At 45.9% G+C, this 11,508-nt stretch overlaps 1 pseudogene across 1 annotated transcript; it reads right to left on the reverse strand.

Moving 5' to 3' along the window:
* Nucleotides 1-6,912: 6,912 nt before the first annotated feature.
* LOC311588083 (cytochrome b-c1 complex subunit 2, mitochondrial-like) lies at nucleotides 6,913-8,444 on the reverse strand (annotated as a pseudogene). The gene has a single exon. The product of its transcript is annotated as a cytochrome b-c1 complex subunit 2, mitochondrial-like (transcript).
* Nucleotides 8,445-11,508: the final 3,064 nt, after the last annotated feature.

Below are 11,508 nucleotides of genomic sequence, written 5' to 3' on the forward strand. Positions count from 1 at the left end.
GGGGCTGGTCCTTCAGAACCAAAGCTGTAAGATTTCCACAACACAGGGCAACAACAGGATAGTTGATACTTAAGATCCAAGCCATAACCAATAGTTGGTGGGGGTTACAGAGTACAAGAGAGGAAACACATGTCTAATACAAAACTGAGAACGCTTGCTTCTTATCTTTAGAGGATCCTCTGGATGTCTTTCGGCTTTCCACCTGACATCCGGGTCAGCGGCTCATCTGTCAGGGACTGGCTTGTGTGATATATCCACATCTTTATTTTGTCTAGTGGGGGAGGGGGCAAGGAGTGGGGGCTCCGAGACAGAGCTGAAGGCTTGGGAGAGGGGAGAGAGGAGGAGGAAAATTGGCCAGACTGGTGGGGGTGCCAGGCCTCACCTGCTGGCAAGGCCGTGGGTTATAGGGAATGGAAAGGACCTCCAGGTCAGAGTTGGAAGGAGGCAGGACAGCTGGGGCCCTGTGGGCGGAATGACCAAGATGGCAGTCTCATTCTCCGATTTTAACCAAGCGGGAGGGTCGCTAAGTAAGTAACCCGAGTCAACAATGTAGGGACCTGGTCAGGATGTCCAGGGTGGCTAAAGATCATGTACTGGATCCAAAGGATGAGTCGTAGGTCATAGGACCTCCTCCGGAGGCCTTCCAACTTGGAGCGAGGGCCGCTGTAAGGAACAGTTAAGGGTTCAGTTGTTCAGGTTTGACGTGGGCTGCCGAGGCGGCAGCTGCAGCCTCGAAATCCCAAAAGTAAGAGAGAACAAGTGCCAAGGGGGGTTGGCTAGGACTAACTCAGTAGCCAAAATGGTAAGAAATCGACACTGAAAAGAGCTGTGAGAGGGTGAATGAGACGAGGAGAAAAGTAGTGAGCTGATGGAAGAGCGCTACTCAGCTGACTGTGTGTTAGAGACAAGTCTAAACCAGTTCTTCCGAAGGGTCTAGCTGTAAGACCCAATGTCCAGGGGCTGGAGAGATGGCTCAGCAGTTAAGAGCACTGACTGCTCTTCCAAAGGATCAGAGTTCAATTCCCAGCACCCACAACTGTCTCTAACTCCAAGATCTGACACCCTCACACAGACATACGTGCAGGCAAAACACCAATGCACATACAATAAAAATAAATTAAAAAAAAAAAAGACCCAATGTTCAGAGGAGGTCTCAGGGTGTTCCCTGGAATCCTCTGGCCCTGGGATAAATAGTGTATCCACCTGATTGCTTGTGGTCCCCAGATGTCTAGACACGGAGAAAAGAAAACCAAGAAACTTACTGGTCAGTCCGGAAAGCCTCAAGAGATCTCCTGGAGGTTGTAAGTGCAATTCCGGACAGGCCTCCGAAATGTTGGGTATGGGTCACACAAACGAAACACCAAGGACACCTTTGAGGGAAGCAAAAGGTTTATTCTCCAGGGAGAAGGATCTGGCAGCCAGGCTGGCAGCTCCAAGCTCGGGAGTTGAAACTGCTACTTTGTGCAAGATTTTTACAGTCTTTTAAAAGTAAAAACAAAACAAAACAAAAACCATAAGCAAGAAGGCATGTGCAGGAAGAGGGGCAGTCTTACTAGACTAGCCAGTCTCAGATGGACTCATTATTTTTTTTTCCCTCCTTTTCATTTTTTGAGACAGGGTCTCTGTGTGTTAGCCTGGGCTGTCCTGGACTTGCTTTGTAGACCAGGCTTGCCTTGAACTCACAGCAATCTGCCTGCCTCTGCCTCCCGAGTGCTGGGATTGAAGGCATGCGCCACCAAGGCTGGAGTCAACAGGATGTGATTAAAACCAAGGAGACAGCAGGATAAGAGGCAGCAGTAATCCATCTTCGGACTGGGATCATCCATCTATCCTTGGCTAATATTTTGTCCCATTGCTCTGGTGGTTCCTATATTGTTTGGTTGGTTGGGTTTTTTTCCCCCATGAACTGAAGGCCTGTGTGCTAAGATGGAGGACAGGCCTAAGATGAAGTTAGGCTATCTAGTCCTCTTCTCCTTGGGGTGCCTGGATCCCACGAGGTACCAAGTCAGGAGGGAAGAAGTGCACGCCTTTCCCTGGAACATCCAGGCATCGCTGGATTCCGGGCTGAGAGGGATGGAGCACAGGTACAACCCATGCTATGGGATTTCTGGTCCAGCCAGGTGTACGTGAGAAGAAAATCCTCCCCACAGCAAAGGGTCACAGCTCTTTGATAAGCATGCAGGAAAGAAAACCCTCTCTGCAATACAACGTAGTGTCACAGATCTTTTAGCTGGGCACCAGGCCAGGTGACAGCAAGAGCCAGTGGCTCTAGAACAGAGCCAGGCTACAGGAGCCAACCTGACTTAGGCAAATAGGGTGCCACTTTGGAGGCATCTACCAAGGTGACCACGGAGATTCTGGGGGCCAGTGATGAAATCTTCAGGGAGAACGGGAATTCCCTTCTTTCCCAAGTGTTATAGGTCAATAGAAACAACCAGTCTCAGACCATCTTCGGTGAAATAGATGATGCGTTTTTATTCCATGTGAGCAGGGATTTTACAAACCTTGGCAGCGGGGTGGGCTTTGGGGTTGAATATTTCCCATTGGTTGAGGCTGGCATTGCTGGTGATGCTCTACTTACATCTAGGTGCCCTGGCTGTCCTGGACTCCCTTTGTAGACCAGGCTGGGCTGGAACTCATAGAGATCCACCTGCCTCAGCTTCCCTGAGTGCTGAGATCAAAGGCATATGCTACCACACCTAGCTCTGGTGTACATTTCTTTAGCAGAGAAGGGGCGCTATGTGGAGAAGCACGGAGGGGGACTATAGGTCCCTGCTCCCGTATTTGCCTGACCTAGTAAAGCAAAGCCTGTGATGAACTGAATCTACACTTTTTGTAAAAGTTAGGAAGACGAGTGGAATAAGCACTGCTAAGGCTTGGGGCAGACAGAAAAGACAGTGCACCAGAAGGCTGCTTCATCCAGCTGTGTGTGGAAATTGTATGTCCAGGGCCAGTTGCTGCCAATCACATGCTGATCATATTGTCTGGACGTTCTGGCTTCTCCAACAGAAGACGAATGGCCAAAGTACCTCCCAAAGTATCCCTGCCTTCCAGCCTAGAGCACCTGCTCCTGCTGGGTCAATCCCAGAGGCTCCAGATGTAAACTCATTTGACTATCAGGCATTCTTAGTACAAATTTCTGCTTGAACCTCTGCGCTAACGCACCTGAAACTAGTCAAGCAGCTGTGTTCCCTTTTCTGAGGTGTGTAGGCATAAGGTTATTGTGTAGTTTAAATTCTGATTTCCTGTCTAAACGGTGTGTAAACGCTGCTCCTCAATTGTCCCCCTGATAGGTCAAGAAAGCTGCTTACAGCTGCTTACAATAGATGAGTAGAGGAGAGACTAGGGTGGGACTTCCTGCCAGACAGGGGAGGGGGAGGAGTTAGGAGAGAAGCCGGAAAAGAGCCACAGGCAGAGGTCCAAGGGAGGTCTGAAGGAAGGAGCTGGAGCCATGGGAAACTATGAAGCACAAGTATCGTTGGGATGTTTGCTGGGAGTTAGACAAAATAACATAGAGGGTTAAGAAGAAACCTAAAATTCTCAGATTGTGTTGTCAAGCCTTGTATTATAAAAGAATCTCAATTAGGTGTGTGATAGCCAGGTTAAGAAGTAAGCTAAGAGACAAACACTGTTGTATAAAAACAACTTCAACAGACGTGGAAAATTTTCTTGTAGCCTTAGCACCAACTGGCAGTGCTGTTGACAATGTCCTAAATGACAGTCTAGGCTCAGCTTAGGCTGGACTCTGAGTAAAGAGAAGGATTGTTACCTCAACTCAGCATTTCTCAGGAACTTAGTGAAGTGGGTTTCTGTTTGTTAGAAAAACTATAACTTTCCTCAGCTGCCCCCTATGGACAACAGCCTCCAGTCCCTGATTAGCTAAAGGCAGTAACAGATCAAAGCCCCAGGCTATTCCAGCATATGGACAGACAGACAAACAGACGGATGGACGGACACACACACACACACACACACACACACACAGTGTGAGAGAGAGGCTCAATTTTTTTAACATCTATATTTTATTATTAACTTATTAACTCAGCGAACCTCACTTATAACCCGACTAACCTAAACAAGAGGAAAAGGAGGTTTAAGAACTCAAGAATGAAATCTTCTGGGTATCAGTTCTGAGGATCAGTTCTGGCATAGGCATCAGGATTTCTTTCTTTCTTTCTTTCTTTTTTTTTTCCCCAGAGCTGAGGACCGAACCCAGGGCCTTACGCTTGCTAGGCAAGCGCTCTACCACTGAGCTAAATCCCCAACCCCGACATCAGGATTTCTTCTGCTGGAACCTGGAGCCTCAGCAAGAGCCCAGAGCCTCATCAAGCCATCTCTCGAGTGATTCTCTCAATGTGGAGCGATGAACAGCCAAACAATCCCAAGTCTCCAAAGACAACCCCCGCTCCTGTTTTCAGCTCACATTTATATCTCCTCTCAGACTCTACTCAAGGATGTTTTTCAGCTGACAACATCCAAGCTACCCAACAAGGTGGTTCGACTTCTAAGGGCATAAATATCACCTGCTCTCTCACAAGTCTGTTCCTCATCCCACCCTTGGGATTGAAACAAAAAACATGTTTGTCTCTCCTTCAGGGAGACCTGGACCCCATTTGCTCTCCTTAGAACTGGCAGGCTCTCCCATGTCTGCTGTTCTCTCTGGCCCCTGAGAGAGCTAGCAGTTTGATTTCCCCAATAACCCTTTCTATCTACTCACAGAGTGGTTTAGTTCAATGGTTTCACTTCACCCTTATTCACTATAAGCATCTCTTACTAGGAATGGAAAAACCACCAGAAGGTTTGCAAATAGTCTGAAGGGTAACCACAGTAGGGCATGACTCATTAAGTGACCCACATCAAAGCGCACACAATGTGCTAGTCCTCTCTGTGGCTCCCTGTTCTTAGAAGGTGCTCACGTTTCCTTTCTGTTGCTGTGATAAACGCCCTGACCAAAAGCAATTTAGGGGAGGAAAGGTTTACACCTCCAGGTCACAATCCATCCTTTAGAGAAGTCAGGGCAGGAGCGGAAGCAGAAAACACGGAGGAAGGCTGCTGGCTGGCTCATGAGTAAAGAGAATATCTAGATTTCTTTCTTTCTTTCTTTCTTTCTTTCTTTCTTTCTTTCTTTCTTTCTTTCTTTCTGAGACAGGGTTTCTCGGTGTAGCTCTGACGGGCCTCAAACTCACTCTGTAGACCAAGCTGTCCTCAAACTTACAGAGAGTCCCCAGCCTGTGCCTCCCAAGTGTTGGGATTAAAAGGGGATGAGCCACCCGATTTAGCTAGCTTTCCTACACAGCCTAGGACCACCTGCCTAGGGAAGAGTGCTTCCCACAGTGGGTTGCGTCTTCTCAAATCAACCAACAATCAAAAGAATGCCTGCAGGACAATTTGACTTAGCCAATTCCTCAATCAAGGCTTTCTTCTCAGATGACTTTCGATGATGCCAAGTTGACAATTAAAGCTAACAAGGAAAAAAGGAGATGCCATTCTCCATACTTGTGTACACATCCCTGATCGCCGCTACAGCCTGGCCGCCACTCGTCCCTCTGTTCTAGCCTTTGATGCTGAGCTCAGCCCTCTGCCACCAGTCCATGGAAACATGGGGTGGGGGGAAGGTACTTTTTTATAGGCCAGGCCTGGAGCTCTTCAAAGCCAAGCTAGACCTTCTATAACCCCTGTGTAATGGAGGACACTTAGAAACTCAGAGTCCCAGACTTGTAAGTAGAGGACAGATTCCAAGGCTCTGTCCAAGAGTAGGTGCGAAAGCTGAGGTGACCCTGCCAAACCTATCTATCATGCAAGGAGCCAGTGGCAAGTAACAAGATCCCAAAACAAGGTCAGGGAGCCGGAAACATGAGAGCCAATACTACCAGAGAAGACTGCAGACAGAAACTCCATAACCATCCCCAGGGTCACACCTGCCGATTCTCTATGGAATTGCATTCGGCCAAAGTAACACTTATGGATAATTTGTAAAAAAAATTAGTTGGATTTCTAAGGCTCATAGTGAAAAATCACTAGCTTACTTTGCAACAGGGCTTTCTGGCTCCTTTATTGGGTTCCTATATCTACCACCCTTTCCCATCCCAATCCCTTCTAACTCTTCAACACTAAGTAGGCGAGAAAGACATTAGAGGGGAAAGCGGCCACAGGCCTCTTTAGACTACTTCCTGCTGATTAGGGGTATCAAGCTCCTTGGGGCAAGGCGTCAGAATAACAGCAAACATCAAGCAACCCAACAATAGCAAAAGCAGCAGCAGGGTAAGCAGCAGCCTCCACGGGCCCTCTTGGGGCTCTCACATTTATACCCTCTCAAGAGTACCCAGAATTCTAAATGTAAACTATCTTCAGCTGGTAAAAATCATGCCCCTCCTAGAGAATGAGACAAATCATAGTTAGTGACTGTGGACAATCTGAAGCAGCCCCATATCCCACACGTGGGATTAAAACAAAAACATATTCCTATAACATAACTGGGTTTTTAAAGATAGATAGATAGATAGATAGATAGATAGATAGATAGATAGATAGATAGATATAGATAGGTGATAGGTAGATATGTAAAAAATAGATGATAGATACATAAATAATTAGTAGATCAATAGATGTGATTTTTTTCTCCCTTAGAAATGTCACTTTACTGCAAAAGGGGCAAAACCAGGGCCATTCAATTGCTGTTATCCCCAAATGAGCAATTTTAAACTTGTTTTTATTTTAAAAGCTACCAATAATAATCTGGAATTTTTACTTTTCGAGCTCCTTAGCTTCACTTTTAATAGTTTCTGAACTTTCTCCATTGATGTAACTGATGAATTCAATTACTACCTTCCTGTCTTCTTTAAAGCATTTAAACAAAGACCTCAGCATATAATAAATGCCTGTGGACTGCTTAGGAAGAACTCAAGAAAACCATTCACACACAATGCTTTATTGGCTCTAGGGAAGCTGGGAGCAACTATCCACATTTACGCTTTTAAGTTCTTTACTTCATTGAGAAAAAATGTTGAATGTTAAATTAAGAGACCTGACTGACTCTGGTATGTTTGCTGATCTGGGCTGAGACTTGACGATATGCATCTGTGTTACAACTCGTCAAGAAAAGGAATATGTCCCAAGTTTCCACTTGCTGCCATTGATTTCTTGCCAGAAACAAACTTTTTTGCAGTCTTTATGACATCAGCATCAGCCACAGAGTCAATTTGTTGAAGGATGGTGGGTGGCGGCAGACAAGAACCCGCAACTCGAGCCTGTGACCCCATTTCACTCAGGAAACCCTCTGAAGTCTCCACAGACATTAGGTATCCAGCTTCCAGCTTGTTCTTGGCAGTTTGGACATCTACACTGGAAAGGTTTCCTTGAGCAACTGCTTTTACTTGGCTGTAGGCAGCCTTGATAACATCTCCAGCAGCTGCAGCCTGGGAGATAGTGTATATTCCAAAGAGCCCAGAATCTGAGTAACTGGCATTAAATGCAGAGACATCAAAAGGCTGGTGGCTTCCTTTGGCAAAACTCTGGCTCAGAAGGCTGGTGGTGCTGTTGCCCCTTTTGATATGTGGTCCAACACCAAGAACATGCTGAAGTACACTAAATGCATTTGCTTCTGTAGTCCCAATGGCAGCACTTTCTGCTACAATAGCAGCATGAACCAGGTTGTCTCCATTTTGCCCTCTAATTTCGCCTCCAAGGTATTTATTTGGCTTTTGTACCAGCCAAACCAAGGTCACCCCTCATGTTGAGAAATTGTTCAGCAACTTGCTCTAGGACAGAAAGACTCACACCAAGTCCAGCCAAGGTCATTCTTGTACTTGTGAAGTGGTTCTCAACAAAGCAATGTAATTCTTCCGGTGTTACTTTCCCTATTCTATAGTCAGGGCAATACAAGGGATTAGCCAAGGCATTCTTGTAGGCAACATGGTGCAAGTTCTCAATGACACAAGTCTATGATTTCTGAAAGGCAACAGCTTTGTCAATCTTTAGCTGAGACCAATAGGCAGCCACTTCCCAAGAGTAAAACTCAGGGGCTGTGGTGACATTGAGCAGGAACTCCATCAGGATTTCAATGTCATTCGGATGCCTTCTACAGTGTAAGCCATTTTTTCCCTTGTTTCAGTCACACTTAATTTACCACCAACTGCTTCAGTTCCATGGGTTATCCTGAAAGACAAAGCTCCTTTGGTACTCAAACTAGATGCAAGACATAGTAAATGAGCAGTTCCTAAGTTGTTGGTGCCCTCATATCTACTGCCTGCTTTAATGAATAAGCCAGTTCTTGATAGAGGAGCACCAAGCCATTTGGTAATTTGGTAAACTCAAGATCCTCGGGCTGCAGAGGCAACTCCTCCAGAGGTTGCTCAAGGTTTAAACTTCGGGGCAACTTTGGAGGAATAAAATCTCCAGAAGGACCCGGCCCTGCTGAGGAACTTCATGGTTCTAGCGGATGCCCTTTTCCCACGGTCACTGCCACCGGTAGTGAAGCAAGATGGTACCGGACCCAGATGTGATTATTTAGATGATAGAGAAATGATAGTCAGATACATAAATAGATAGATATATAGATGGATAGATAGATAGAGATAAGATAGATAAATAGATGACATATAGATATATGATAAATACATAAATAATAGTTGATATATAGATATCTTCATATAGTAATACCATGCTTATATATTTACTGTTGTAATTGTTTTAGCTTTAAGGTACCTAATTAATCTATTGCCTTTCTGCAATGAACTATGGAAAATCAGTTCTTTTATGCCATTCACAACACAATTTCCTACTCTAACCTTTCCATGTAGTTACTCCCAAAATTTGTTATGTTCAATATGCACAAGATCACGGTATGTAAACATTGTCACAGAGCACACTGATGGAGAACTCTGGACCTAGATGCACCATGTTACATCTTGAAGAATGTCCATGCAGAGGTGTCCACATACTAGTTGCCAGAAGCTATGGAGGTTTAACCATCCAAGGTGAGTGATTAAGCTTGAGATTCTGAGCCGGAGAGATTATCCTGATTTGTGAGGGTAGGGTCAGGGGCATCACAAGGGTCCTTTCCAGAGGAAAGGAGAAGAACCAGTCAACAGCTATGAGGACAGGGCAGATATCAGAGGGAGAGAAATCCCTGCATTTCTGACTTTAAAGATGCAGGAAGAGAGCACAAGCCAAGGAATAGAAGGTAACCTCAAGAGCAGCAGTTCTCAACCTGTGGGTCGTGACCCCCTTGGAGGTTGAACAACCCTTTCACAGGGGTCGCCTAAGACCATTGGAAAGCACAGATATTTACATAAAATTCATAATAGTAGAAAAATTAGTTATGAAATCGCAATGAAATAATTTGATGTTTGGGATCCTCATGACATGAGGGATGCAGCACCAGGAAGGTTGAGAACCATTGTTCTAGAGGAAAGAACTGAGTTTTCCCCCGGAGAGCTTCTAGAAGGTACTCAGACCTGCCAGTGCCTTCTCTTTAACGCTTAGAACGTTCCATAGGCAGGAGATATAGACCAGTGGTAGAGTGCTTGCCGAGCATGTGTGAAGCTTTGAGTCCCATCACTAAACCACACAACAAACCCCAAAACTTACTGTGAATTTCTGCTTCTTACACTTGAACATGTGTGTTGTTTTAAGCAATTCAGTGTAGCAGGAAGGAACTGGTGCAGGGCGGGCTCTCTGGCAGGTGCACGCCTTTAGCCTCTCTGCTGAAGGTTCTTTTCCTGCAAAAATAAGTTGATATGAGCAGTAAATGAGTTAATAAATTCAACACATAGAACAGCAGGGCAGGTGAGGGGCACATACCTATAGTCCCCGCACTCGGGCAGGAAGACAGGAATAGGTTGAAAGCCAACCCTATCTATACAATGAGTTCCAACCAGCCAAGGCCACATACAGAAACCCTGTCTGAAAGATAAAGCAAAAGACTTGGCACTTGAGAGCTCACTCAGTGGTGAAGAGCAGTGGCTGCTCTTGTAGAGGACCTGGGTTTGATTCCCCACACCCACCCATATGGCAGCTCACAACCTTCTGAAACTCCAATTCTAAGGAATCTGACACCCTCTTCTGGCTTCCAAGGGCACACACATTGCATATACACGCATGCATACAAAACACTCACACACATAAAATTAAAATGGTTAAATATTTCTAGCCAGGAACGGTGATGCATGCCTGTAGTCCCAGCACTCAGGAAGGCAGAGGCAGGCAGATGTTTATGAGTTTGGGGCCAGCCTGGTCTACAAAGCAAGTTCAGGACAGCCAAGGCTACACAGAGAAACCCTGTCTCCAAAACAAACAAACAAATAAACAAATAAATACTTTTAAAAGAAAGGTAGTTTTATTCTGCCCAGAGTCTTTTCAGTGTCACACATCATCACACTATAAAAAGAATTAAAAATATAGTCAACATAATGGTATGCTGTCCCTGTTGTTCATCATCCAGGGGGATCCGCACCAGGCAGGTCAATCTGCACCAGGTCCTGCTTAGTTCAGATTAGGAACAGGAACCTCAAGATCAAATGTCCTGTTTCTTGCTCAAGGCTGGCTTACAGTGCTGAGGGCAAGGCGGTGCACTGGGTGAGGCTCCCGGCTCTCCAGGGGAGGTAGAAAACGAGTTTTCCATTGGGTGTTACAGTTAGCATTTTCAAAATGAGATCGCTGGTATTGTAAGGGTCCGAGAATTGCTGAAGGAAGACCCCCCCGTCCCCAGACTCAAATAGTATGTAAAAACAAAGAGTGTTTATTTTGCAGAAACAACCAACTTGCAGGAGTCAACCATCTATACAAAATGGCGGCAACCCGGCGGGGGCGGGGGGAAACTCTTTTAGAGGTTTCTATGGAATATTATCTGTACCTGGGATTGGCCGGTCCCAGTGGAAGTTATGTGACTCCGACTGGGATTGACTGGTGCCTACGTGACTCCGGCCACAGGCCTTTTAAGTAAGTCTGATCCTCTCAGTATCAGAAGGCAGTGGAAACTCGGAAGTCCAAAAGCCCCTGCTGGTACCCAAAGCGTCACAGCCCTGTGTTAAGCTGCCATGACAAAGAATGTCAGTGGGCCCCTGAAACCGGCCAGAAGGTAGGTCCAGTGAGAGCCAGGCCCGGCGGGTGCTTCCCAGGTGGGCAGCACAGATTTCACAGCAATAGAGCTGCCTTCTTCTTGTACCGAAGTGCCTGACTTTGACCTCCCAGCAGGGCCCACAGTCCCTGACAGGTAAATTCCTCAAAATTCTTGTCTATAAATGTCTTTATTGCTTTCCCACACTGACTGGTTAAGTAACTAGATATAGATTTGTAGCTCAGAAGAATCAACTTTCAGAGTTTTAAAAGTATTCCCTCACTAGATTCTGTCTTCCTCTTTTGGCTTTAGAAAATGTGGTTTTCAGCCGGGCGGTGGTGGTGCACGCCTTTAATCCTAGCACTTGGGAGGCAGAGGCAGATGGATCCCTGTGAGTTCGAGGCCAGCCTATTCTACAATGGGAATCCAAAACAGCCAAGGCTACACAGAGA

The sequence above is a fragment of the Acomys minous genome (assembly GCF_964271855.1).
Source record: "Acomys minous genome assembly, chromosome: 17".
Lineage (NCBI taxonomy): Eukaryota > Metazoa > Chordata > Mammalia > Rodentia > Muridae > Acomys > Acomys minous.